Source organism: Gorilla gorilla, chromosome 12 (assembly GCF_029281585.2).
Source record: "Gorilla gorilla gorilla isolate KB3781 chromosome 12, NHGRI_mGorGor1-v2.1_pri, whole genome shotgun sequence".
Taxonomy (NCBI): Eukaryota; Metazoa; Chordata; class Mammalia; order Primates; family Hominidae; genus Gorilla; species Gorilla gorilla.
Genome location: NC_073236.2, coordinates 142,099,247 through 142,114,579, shown reverse-complemented (window position 1 = coordinate 142,114,579; position 15,333 = coordinate 142,099,247).

Here is a 15,333-nt window from a genome sequence, read left to right as displayed (position 1 = left end):
TAAACCGCTATCTGCATGAAAATAGAAATATCTACACTGCTATCTGCATATACATGGAAATATCTACAAAGCTATCTCTATACACATGGAAATAACTACACCGCTATCTCTATAAACATGGAAATATCTACAGTGCCATCTGTATGAACATGGAAATATCTGCACCGCCATCTGTATGAAGATATAAATATCTACACCCCCATCTATATTAAGATGGAGATATCTACACCGCTATCTGTATAAACTTGGAAATATCTACACCGCTATCTGTATAAACATGGAAATATCTACACCGCTACCTGTATTAACATCGAAATATCAGCACAGCTATCTGTATGAACATGGAAATACTTACACCGCTATCTCTATGAACATGGAAATATCTACACCACTATCTATATGAACATGGAAATAGCTACACCGCTATCTGTATGAACATGGAAATATCTACACCACTACCTGTATGAACATGGAAATATCTACACCGCTATCTGTATGAAAATGGATTTATCTACACAGCCATCTGGATGAACATGGAAATATCTACACCGCTATCTGTATGAACATGGAAATATCTACACTGCTATCTGTGTAAATATGCATACATCTTCACCGCAATCTGTATAAACATGGAAATATCTACACCGCTATCTGTGTGAACATGGAAATATCTACACCGCTATCTGTTTGAACATGGAAATATCTACACCGGTATCTGCATGAAAATGGAAATATCTAAACCGCTATCTGCATGAAAATGGAAATATCTACACAGCTATCTGCATATACATGGAAATATCTGCACAGCTATCTCTTTACACATGGAAATAACTACACCGCTATCTGTATGAACATGGAAATATCTGCACAGCCATCTGTCTGAACATATAAATATCTACACCGCCATCTGTATTAAGATGGAGATATCTACACCGCTATCTGTATAAACATGGAAATGTGTACACCGCTATCTGTATAAACATGGAAATATCTACACCGCTATCTGTATAAACATGGAAATATCTACACCGCTACCTGTATAAACATGGAAATATCAGCACCGCTATCGGTATGAACATGGAAATATCTACACAGCTATCTGTATGAACATGGAAATATCTACACCGCTATCTGAATGAACACGGAAATGTATTCACCGTCATCTGTATGAACATGGATACATCTACACAGCCATCTGTATGAACATGGAAATATCTACACCGCTATCTGTATGAACATGGAAATATCTACACCGCTGTCTGTATGAACATGGAAATATCTTCACCGCCATCTTTATGAACATGGATATGTCTACACAGCCATCTGGATGAACATGGAAATATCTACACCGCGATCTGTATGAACATGGAAATATCTACACCGCTATCTGTGTAAACATGCATACATCTTCACCGCTATCTGTATAAACATGGAAATATCTACACCGCTATCTGTATGAACATGGAAATATCTACACCGCTATCTGTTTGAACATGGAAATATCTAAACCCCTATCTGCATGAAAATAGAAATATCTACACAGCTATCTGCATATACATGGAAATATCTACAAAGCTATCTCTATACACATGGAAATAACTACACCGCTATCTCTATAAACATGGAAATATCTACAGCGCCATCTGTATGAACATGGAAATATCTGCACCGCCATCTGTATGAACATATAAATATCTACACCGCCATCTGCTTTAAGATGGAGATATCTTCACCGCTCTCTTTATAAACTTGGAAATATCTACACCGCTATCTGTATAAACATGGAAATATCTACACCGCTACCTGTATAAACATGGAAATATCTACACCGCTACCTGTATAAACATGGAAATATCAGCACCGCTATCTGTATGAACATGGAAATATCTACACCGCTATCTCTATGAACATGGAAATATCTACACCGCTTTCTGTTTGAACATGGAAATATCTAAACCGCTACCTGCATGAAAATAGAAATATGTACACAGCTATCTGCATATATATGGAAATATCTACACAGCTACCTCTTTACACATGGAAATAACTACACCGCTATTTGTATGAACATGGAAATATCTTCACCGCCATCTGTATGAACATGGATATATCTACAGAGCCATCTGGATGAACATGGAAATATCTACACCGCTATCTGTATGAACATGGAAATATCTACTCCGCTATCTGTGTAAACATGCATACATCTTCACCGCCATCTGTATAAACATGGAAATATCTACACTGCTATCTGCATGAACGTGGAAATATCTACACCGCTATCTGTTTGAACATGGAAATATCTACACCGCTATCTGCATGAAAATGGAAATATCTACACAGCGATCTGCATATTCATGGAAATATCTACACAGCTATCTCTTTACACATGGAAATAACTACAGCGCTATCTCTATAAACATGCAAATATCTACACCACCACCTGTATGAACATGTAAATATCTGCACCGCCATCTGTATGAAGATATAAATATCTACACCCCCATCTATATTAAGATGGAGATATCTACACCGCTATCTGTATAAACTTGGAAATATCTACACCGCTATATGTATAAACTTGGAAATATCGACACCGCTATCTGTATAAACATGGAAATATCTACACCGCTACCTGTATAAACATGGAAATATCAGCACTGCTATCTGTTTGAACATGGGAATATCTACACCACTATCTCTATGAACATGGAAATATCTACACTGCTATCTGTATGAACATGGAAATAGCTACACCGCTATCTGTATGAACATGGAAATATCTACACCACTACCTATATGAAAATGGAAATATCTACACCGCTATCTGTATGAACATGGATATATCTACACAGCCATCTGGATGAACATGGAAATATCTACACCGCTATCTGTATGAACATGGAAATATCTACACCGCTATCTGTGTAAATATGCATACATCTTCACCGCAATCTGTATAAACATGGAAATATCTACACCTCTATCTGTATGAACATGGAAATATCTACACCGCTATCTGTTTGAACATGGAAATATCTACACCGCTATCTGTGTAAACATGCATACATCTTCACCGCTATCTGTATAAACATGGAAATATCTACACTGCTATCTGTATGAACATGGAGATATCTACACCGCTATCTGTATGAACATGGAAATATCTACACCGCTATCTGTTTGAACATGGAAATATCTACACCGCTATATGCATGAAAATGGAAATATCTGCACTGCTATATGCATATACATGGAAATATCTACACAGCTATCTCTTTACACATGGAAATAACTACACCGCTATCTGTATGAACATGGAAATATCTACACCGCCATCTGTATGAACATGGAAATATATGCACCGCCAACTGTATGAACATATAAATAACTACACTGCCATCTGTATTAAGATGGAGATATCTACACCGCTATCTGAATAAACATGGAAATATCTACACCGCTATCTGTAAAAACATGGAAATATCTACACCGCTATCTGTATAAACATGGAAATATCTACACCGCTACCTGTATAAACAAGGAAATATCAGCACCGCTATATGTATGAACATGGAAATATCTACACGGCTATCTGTATGAACATGGAAATATCTACACCGCTATCTGTATGAACATGGAAATATCTACACCGCTATCTGTATGAACATGGAAATATCTACACCGCTATCTGTTTGAACATGGAAATATCTACACCGCTGTCTGCATGACAATGGAAATATCTACACAGCTATCTGCATATAGATGGAAATATCTACACAGCTACCTCTTTACACATGGAAATAAGTACACCGCTATCCCTATAAACTTGGAAATATCTACACCGCCATCTGTATGCACATGGAAATATCTGCACGGCCATCTGTATAAACATATAAACATCTACACCGCCATCTGTATTAAGAAGGAGATATCTACACCACTATCTGTATAAACATGGAAATATCTACACCGCTACCTGTATAAACATGGAAATATCAGCACCGCTATCGGTATGAACATGGAAATATCTACACCACTATCTGTATGAACATGGAAATATCTACACCGCTATCTGTATGAACATGGAAATATCTTCACCGTCATCTGTATGAACATGGAAATATCTACACCGCTATCTGTATGAACATGGAAATATCTACACCGCTATCTGTTTGAACATGGAAATATCTACACCGCTGTCTGCATGACAATGGAAATATCTACACAGCTATCTGCATATAGATGGAAATATCTACACAGCTACCTCTTTACACATGGAAATAAGTACACCGCTATCCCTATAAACTTGGAAATACCTACACCGCCATCTGTATGCACATGGAAATATCTGCACGGCCATCTGTATAAACATATAAACATCTACACCGCCATCTGTATTAAGAAGGAGATATCTACACCGCTATCTGTATAAACATGGAAATATCTACACCGCTACCTGTATAAACATGGAAATATCAGCACCACTATCGGTATGAACATGGAAATATCTACACCACTATCTGTATGAACATGGAAATATCTACACCGCTATCTGTATGAACATGGAAATATCTTCACCGTCATCTGTATGAACATGGATATATCTACACAGCCATCTGTATGAGCATGGAAATATCTACACCGCTATCTGTATGAACATCGAAATAACTATACTGCTGTCTGTATGAACATGCAAATATCTTCACCGCCATCTGTATGAACATGGATATGTCTACACAGCCATCTGTATGAACATGGAAATATCTACACCGCTATCTGTTTGAATATGGAAATATCTAAACCCCTATCTGCATGAAAATAGAAATATCTACACCGCTATCTGCATATACATGGAAATATATACAAAGCTATCTCTATACACACAAAAATAACTGCACCACAATCTCTATAAACATGGAAAGATCTACAGCGCCATCTGTATGAACATGGAAATATCTGCACCGCCATCTGTATGAACATATAAATATCTACACTGCCATCTGCTTTAAGATGGAGTTATCTTCACCGCTCTCTGTATAAACTTGGAAATATCTACACCGCTACCTGTATAAACATGGAAATATCAGCACCGCTATCTGTATGAACATTGAAATATCTACACCGCCATCTCTATGAACATGGAAATATCTACACCGCTATCTGTTTAAACATGGAAATATCTAAACCGCTATCTGCATGAAAATGAAAATATCTACACAGCTATCTGCATATACATGGAAATATCTACACAGCTATCTCTTTACACATGGAAATAACTACACCGCTATCTGTATGAACATGGAAATATCTTCACCGCCATCTGTATGAACATGCATATATCTACACAGCCATCTGGATGAACATGGAAATATCTACACTGCTATCTGTATGAACATGGAAATATCTACACCACTATCTGTGTAAATATGCATATATCTTCACCGCAATCTGTATAAACATGGAAATATCTACACCGCTATCTGTATGAACATGGAAATATCTACACCGCTGTTTGAACAAGGAAATATCTACACCGCTATCTGTGTAAACATGCATACATCTTCACCGCTATCTGTATAAACATGGAAATATCTACACTGCTATCTGTATGAACATGGAAATATCTACACCGCTATCTGTATGAACATGGAAATATCTACACCGCTATCTGTTTGAACATGGAAATATCTACACCGCTATCTGCATGAAAATGGAAATATCTACACTGCTATCTGCATATTCATGGAAATATCTACACAGCTATCTCTTTACACATGGAAATAACTACACCGCTATCTGTATGAACATGGAAATATCTACACCGCCATCTGTATGAACATGGAAATATCTGCACCTCCAACTGTATGAACATATAAATATCTACACGGCCATCTGTATTAAGATGGAGATATCTACACCGCTATCTGTATAAACATGGAAATATCTACACCGCTATCTGTATAAACATGGAAATATCTACACCGATATCTGTATAAACATGGAAATATCTACACCGCTATCTGTATAAACATGGAAATATCTACACCGCTACCTGTATAAACGTGGAAATATCAGCACCGCTATATGTATTAACATGGAAATATCTACACCGCTATCTGTATGAACATGGAAATATCTACACCGCTATCTGTATGAACATGGAAATATCTACACCGCTACCTGTATAAACAAGGAAATATCAGCACCGCTATATGTATGAACATGGAAATATCTACACCGCTATCTGTATGAACATGGAAATATCTACACCGCTATCTGTATGAACATGGAAATATCTACACCGCTATCTGTATGAACATGGAAATATCTACACCGCTATCTGTTTGAACATGGAAATATCTACACCGCTGTCTGCATGACAATGGAAATATCTACACAGCTATCTGCATATAGATGGAAATATCTACACAGCTACCTCTTTACACATGGAAATAAGTACACCGCTATCCCTATAAACTTGGAAATATCTACACCGCCATCTGTATGCACATGGAAATATCTGCACGGCCATCTGTATAAACATATAAACATCTACACCGCCATCTGTATTAAGAAGGAGATATCTACACCACTATCTGTATAAACATGGAAATATCTACACCGCTACCTGTATAAACATGGAAATATCAGCACCGCTATCGGTATGAACATGGAAATATCTACACCACTATCTGTATGAACATGGAAATATCTACACCGCTATCTGTATGAACATGGAAATATCTTCACCGTCATCTGTATGAACATGGAAATATCTACACCGCTATCTGTATGAACATGGAAATATCTACACCGCTATCTGTTTGAACATGGAAATATCTACACCGCTGTCTGCATGACAATGGAAATATCTACACAGCTATCTGCATATAGATGGAAATATCTACACAGCTACCTCTTTACACATGGAAATAAGTACACCGCTATCCCTATAAACTTGGAAATATCTACACCGCCATCTGTATGCACATGGAAATATCTGCACGGCCATCTGTATAAACATATAAACATCTACACCGCCATCTGTATTAAGAAGGAGATATCTACACCGCTATCTGTATAAACATGGAAATATCTACACCGCTACCTGTATAAACATGGAAATATCAGCACCGCTATCGGTATGAACATGGAAATATCTACACCACTATCTGTATGAACATGGAAATATCTACACCGCTATCTGTATGAACATGGAAATATCTTCACCGTCATCTGTATGAACATGGATATATCTACACAGCCATCTGTATGAGCATGGAAATATCTACACCGCTATCTGTATGAACATCGAAATAACTATACTGCTGTCTGTATGAACATGCAAATATCTTCACCGCCATCTGTATGAACATGGATATGTCTACACAGCCATCTGTATGAACATGGAAATATCTACACCGCTATCTGTTTGAATATGGAAATATCTAAACCCCTATCTGCATGAAAATAGAAATATCTACACCGCTATCTGCATATACATGGAAATATATACAAAGCTATCTCTATACACACAAAAATAACTGCACCACAATCTCTATAAACATGGAAAGATCTACAGCGCCATCTGTATGAACATGGAAATATCTGCACCGCCATCTGTATGAACATATAAATATCTACACTGCCATCTGCTTTAAGATGGAGTTATCTTCACCGCTCTCTGTATAAACTTGGAAATATCTACACCGCTACCTGTATAAACATGGAAATATCAGCACCGCTATCTGTATGAACATTGAAATATCTACACCGCCATCTCTATGAACATGGAAATATCTACACCGCTATCTGTTTAAACATGGAAATATCTAAACCGCTATCTGCATGAAAATGAAAATATCTACACAGCTATCTGCATATACATGGAAATATCTACACAGCTATCTCTTTACACATGGAAATAACTACACCGCTATCTGTATGAACATGGAAATATCTTCACCGCCATCTGTATGAACATGCATATATCTACACAGCCATCTGGATGAACATGGAAATATCTACACTGCTATCTGTATGAACAAGGAAATATCTACACCACTATCTGTGTAAATATGCATATATCTTCACCGCAATCTGTATAAACATGGAAATATCTACACCGCTATCTGTATGAACATGGAAATATCTACACCGCTGTTTGAACAAGGAAATATCTACACCGCTATCTGTGTAAACATGCATACATCTTCACCGCTATCTGTATAAACATGGAAATATCTACACTGCTATCTGTATGAACATGGAAATATCTACACCGCTATCTGTATGAACATGGAAATATCTACACCGCTATCTGTTTGAACATGGAAATATCTACACCGCTATCTGCATGAAAATGGAAATATCTACACTGCTATCTGCATATTCATGGAAATATCTACACAGCTATCTCTTTACACATGGAAATAACTACACCGCTATCTGTATGAACATGGAAATATCTACACCGCCATCTGTATGAACATGGAAATATCTGCACCTCCAACTGTATGAACATATAAATATCTACACGGCCATCTGTATTAAGATGGAGATATCTACACCGCTATCTGTATAAACATGGAAATATCTACACCGCTATCTGTATAAACATGGAAATATCTACACCGATATCTGTATAAACATGGAAATATCTACACCGCTATCTGTATAAACATGGAAATATCTACACCGCTACCTGTATAAACGTGGAAATATCAGCACCGCTATATGTATTAACATGGAAATATCTACACCGCTATCTGTATGAACATGGAAATATCTACACCGCTATCTGTATGAACATGGAAATATCTTCACCGCTATCTGTATGAACATGGAAATATCTACACCGCTATCTGTTTGAACATGGAAATATCTAAACCGCTGTCTGCATGAAAATGGAAATATCTACACAGCTATCTGCATATACGTGGAAAGATCTACACAGCTATCTCTTTACACATGGATATAACTACACCCCTATATAAACATGGAAATATCTACACCGCCCTCTGTATGAACATGGAAATATCTGCACCGCCATCTGTATGAACATATAAACATCTACACCGCCATCTGTATTAAGAAGGAGATATCTACAACGCTATCTGTATAAACATGGAAATATCTACACCGCTATCTGTATAAACATGGAAACATCTACACCGCTACCTGTATAAACATGGAAATATCAGCACCGCTATCGGTATGAACATGGAAATATCTACACCGCTATCTGTATGAACATGGAAATATCTACACCGCTATCTGTGTAAACATGGAAATATCTTCACCGCCATCTGTTTGAACATGGATATGTCTACACAGCCATCTGGATGAACATGGAAATATCTACACCGCGATCTGTATGAACATGGAAATATCTACACCGCTATCTGTGTAAACATGCATATATCTTCACCGCTATCTGCATAAACATGGAAATATCTACACCGCTATCTGTATGAACATGGAAATATCTACACCGCTATCTGTTTGAACATCTAAATATCTAAACCGCTATCTGCATGAAAATAGAAATATCTACACAGCTATCTGCATATACATGGAAATATCTACAAAGCTATCTCTATACACATGGAAATAACTACACCGCTATCTCTATAAACAAGGAAATATCTACAGTGCCATCTGTATGAACATGGAAATATCTGCACCGCCATCTGTATGAAGATATAAATATCTACACCCCCATCTATATAAAGATGGAGATATCTACACCGCTATCTGTATAAACTTGGAAATATCTGCACCGCTATATGTATAAACATGGAAATATCTACACCGCTATCTGTATAAACATGGAAATATCTACACCGCTATCTGTATGAACATGGATATATCTACACAGCCATCTGGATGAACATGGAAATATCTAAACCGCTATCTGTATAAACATGGAAATATCTACACCGCTATCTGTGTAAATATGCATAGATCTTCACCGCAATCTGTATAAACATGGAAATATCTACACCGCTATCTGTGTGAACATGGAAATATCTACACCGCTATCTGTTTGAACATGGAAATATCAACAGCGGTATCTGCATGAAAATGGAAATATCTACAGAGCTATCTGCATATACATAGAAATATCTACACAGCTATCTCTTTACACTTGGAAATAACTACACCGCTATCTGTATGAACATGGAAATATCTACACTGCCATCTGTATGAACATGGAAATATCTGCACCGCCATCTGTATGAACATATAAATATCTACACGGCCATCTGTATTAAGATGGAGATATCTACACCGCTATTTGTATAAACATGGAAATATCTACACCGCTATCGGTATAAACATGGAAATATCTACCCCGCTACCTGTATAAACATGGAAATATCAGCACCGCTATCTGTATGAACATGGAAATATCTACACCACTATCTGTATGAACATGGAAATATCTACACCGCTATCTGTATGAACATGGAATTATCTTCACCGCCATCTGTATGAACATGGATATATCTACACAGCCATCTGGATGAACCTGGAAATATCTACACCGCTATCTGTATGAACATGGAAATAGCTACACAGCTACCTGTATGAACATGGAAATATCTACACCGATATCTGTATGAACATGGAAATATCTACACTGATATCTGTATGAACATGGAAATATCTACACCGCTATCTGTATGAACATGGAGATATCTACACCGCTACCTGTATAAACATGGAAATTTCAGCACCGCTATCTGTATGAACATGGAAATATCAGCCCCTCTATCTGTATGAACATGGAAATATCTACACCGCTATGTGTATGAACATGGAAATATCTACACCGCTACATGTATGAACATGGAATTATCTTCACCGCCATCTGTGTGAACATGGATATGTCTACACAGCCATCTGGAGGAACATGGAAATATCTACACCGCTATCTGTATGAACATGGAAATAGCTACTCCGCTATCTGTATGAACATGGAAATATCTGCACCGCCATCTGTATGAACATATAAATATCTACACCGCCATCTGTATTAAGATGGAGATATCTACACCGCTATCTGTATAAACATGGAAATATCTACACCGCTATCTGTATAAACATGGAAATATCTACACCACTATCTGTATAAACATGGAAATATCTACACCGCTACCTGTATAAACATGGAAATATCAGCACCGATATCTGTATGAACATGGAAATATCTACACCGCTATCTGTATGAACATGGAATTATCTTCACTGCCATCTGTATGAACATGGATATATCTACACAGCCATCTGGATGAACATGGAAATATCTACACCGCTATCTGTATGAACATGGAATTATCTTCACTGCCATCTGTATGAACATGGATATATCTACACAGCCATCTGGATGAACATGGAAATATCTACACCGCTATCTGTATGAACATGGAAATAGCTACACAGCTATCTGTATGAACATGGAAATATCTACACCGCTATCTGTATGAACATGGAAATATCTACACTGCTATCTGTATGAACATGGAAATATCTACACAGCTATCTGTATGAACATGGATATATCTGCACAACCATCTGGATGAACATGGAAATATCTACACCGCTATCTGTATGAACGTGGAAATAGCTACACCGCTATCTGTTTGAACATGGAAATATCTAAACTGCTATCTGCATGAAAATGGAAATATCTACACAGCTATCTGCATATTCCTGGAAATATCTGCACAGCTATCTCTTTACACATGGAAATAACTACACCGCTATCTGTATGAACATGGAAATATCTGCACAGCCATCTGTATGAACATATAAACATCTACACCACCATCTGTATTAAGATGGAGATATCTACACCGCTATCTGTATAAACATGGAAATGTCTACACCGCTATCTGTATAAACATGGAAATATCAGCACCGCTATCTGTATGAACATGGAAATATCAGCCCCTCTATCTGTATGAACATGGAAATATCTACACCGCTATCTGTATGAACATGGAAATACCTACACCGCTAGATGTATGAACATGGAATTATCTTCACCGCCATCTGTGTGAACATGGATATGTCTACACAGCCATCTGGAGGAACATGGAAATATCTACACCGCTATCTGTATGAACATGGAAATAGCTACTCCGCTATCTGTATGAACATGGAAAAATCTGCACCGCCATCTGTATGAACTTATAAATATCTACACCGCCATCTGTTTTAAGATGGAGATATCTACACCGCTATCAGTATAAACATGGAAATATCTACACCGCTATCTGTATAAACATGGAAATATCTACACCGCTATATGTATGAACATGGAAATATCTACACCGCTATCTGTTTGAACATGGAAATATCTACACCGCTGTCTGCATGAAAATGTAAATATCTACACAGAAATCTGTATATACATGGAAATATCTACACAGCTATCTCTTTACACATGGAAATAACTACACCGCTATCTCTAAAAACATGGAAATATCTACACCGCCATCTGTATGAACATGGAAATATCTGCACCGCCATCTGTATGAACATATAAATATCTACACCGCCATCTGTATTAAGTAGGAGATATCTGCAACGCTATCTGTATAAACCTGGAAGTATCTACACCGCTATCTGTATAAACATGGAAATATCTACCCCGCTATCTGTATAAACATGGAAATATCTACACCGCTACCTGTATAAACATGGAAATAGCACAGCTATCTGTATGAACATGGAAATATCTACACCGCTATCTGTACGAACATGGAAATATATACACCGCTGTCTGTATGAACATGGAAATAGCTACACCGCTATCTGAACATGGAAATATCTACACCACTATCTGTATGAATATGGAAATAACTACACCGCTATCTGTATGAACATGGATATATCTACACAGCCATCTGGATGGACATGGAAATATCTACACCGCTATCTGTATGAACATGGAAATATCTACACCGCTATCTGTGTAAACATGCATACATCTTCACCGCTATCTGTATAAACATGGAAATATCTACACAGCTATCTCTTCACCAATGGCAATAACTACACCGCTATCTGTATGAACATGGAAATATCTACACCGCTATATCAACGAACATGGAAATATCTACACCGCTATCTGTATGAACATGGATATATCTACACAGCCATCTGGATGAACATGGAAATATCTACACCGCTATCTGCATGAACATGGGAATATCTACACCGCTATTTGTGTAAACATGCATACATCTTCACCGCAATCTGCAAAAGCATGGAAATAGCTACACCGCTATCTGAATGAACATGGAAATATCTACAACGCTATCTGTTTGATCATGGAAATATCTAAACCGCTATCAGCATGAAAATGGAAATATCTACACCACTATCTGCATATACATGGAAATATCTACACAGCTATCTCTTTACACATGGAAATAACTACACCGCTATCTGTATGAACATGGAAATATCTAAACAGCCATCTGTATGAACACGGAAATATCTGCACCGCCATCTGTATGAACATATGAATATCTACACCGCCATCTGTATTAAGGAGATATCTACACCGCTATCTGTATAAACATGGATATATCTACACCGCTCTCTGTATAAACATGGAAATATCTACACTGCGACCTGTATAAACATGGAAATATCTAATCCGCTACCTGTATAAACATGGAAATATCAGCACCGCTATCTGTATGAACATGGAAATATCAGCACCGCTATCTGTATGAACATGGAAATATCAGCCCCTCTATCTGTATGAACATGGAAATATCTACACCGCTATCTCTATGAACATGGAAATATCCACACCGCTATCTGTTTGAACATGAAAATCTCTAAAACGCTATCTGCATGAAAATGGAAATATCCACACAGCTATCTCCATATACATGGAAATATCTACACAGCTATCTCTTTACACATGGAAATAACTACACCGCTATCTGTATGAACATGGAAATATCTTCACCGCCATCTGTATGAACATGGATATATCTTCACAGCCTCCTGGATGAACATGGAAATATCTACACCGCTATCTGTATGAACATGGAAATATCTGCACTGCTATCTGTATGAACTTGGAAATACATACACCGCTATCTGTATGAACATGGAAATAGCTACACCGCTATCTGTATGAACATGGAAATATCTACACCGCTATCTGTATGGACATGGAAATATCTTCACCGCCATCGGTATGAACATGGATATATCTAGGCAGCCATCTGGATGAACATGGAAATATCTGCACCGCTATCTGTATGAACATGGAAATATCTACACCGCTATCTGTGTGAACATGGATATATCTACACCGCTATCTGTATGAACATGGATATATCTACGCAGCCCTCTGGATGAACATGGAAATCTCTACACCGCTATCTGTGTAAACATGCATACATCTTCACCGCTATCTGTATAAACATGGAAATATCTACACCGCTATCTGTATGAACATGGAAATATCTAAACCGCTCTCTCTATGAACATGGAAATATCTACACCGCTATCTGTTTGAACATGGAAATATCTAAAACGCTATCTGCATGAAAATGGAAATATCTACACAGCTATCTGCATATACATGGAAATATCTACACAGCTATCTCTTTACACACGGAAATAACTACACCGCTATCTGTATAAACATGGAAATATCTTCACCGCCATCTGTATGAACATGGATATATCAACACAGCCATCTGGATGAACGTGGAAATATCTACACCGCTATCTGTATAAACATGCATACATCTTCACCGCTATCTGTACAAACATGGAAATATCTACACTGCTATCTGCATGAACATGGAAATATCTACACCGCTATCTGAACATGGAAATATCTACACCGCTATCTGCATGAAAATGGAAATATCTACACAGCGATCTGCAAATACATGGAAATATCTACAAAGCTATCTCTCTACACATGGAAATAACTACACCGCTATCTCTAAAAACATGGAAATATCTACACCGCCATCTGTATGAACATGGAAATATCTTCAGTGCCATCTGCATGAACATATAAATATCTACACCGCCATCTGTATTAAGGAGATATCTACACCGCTATCTGTATAAACATGGAAATATCTACACCGCTATCTGTATAAAAATGGAAATATCAGCACCGCTATCAGTATGAACATGGAAATATCTGCACCGCCATCTGTATGAACATGGAAATATCTACACCGCTATCTGTGTGAACATGGAAATATCTACACTGCCATCTGTATGAACATGGAAATATCTGCCCCGCCATGTGTATGAACATATAAATATCTG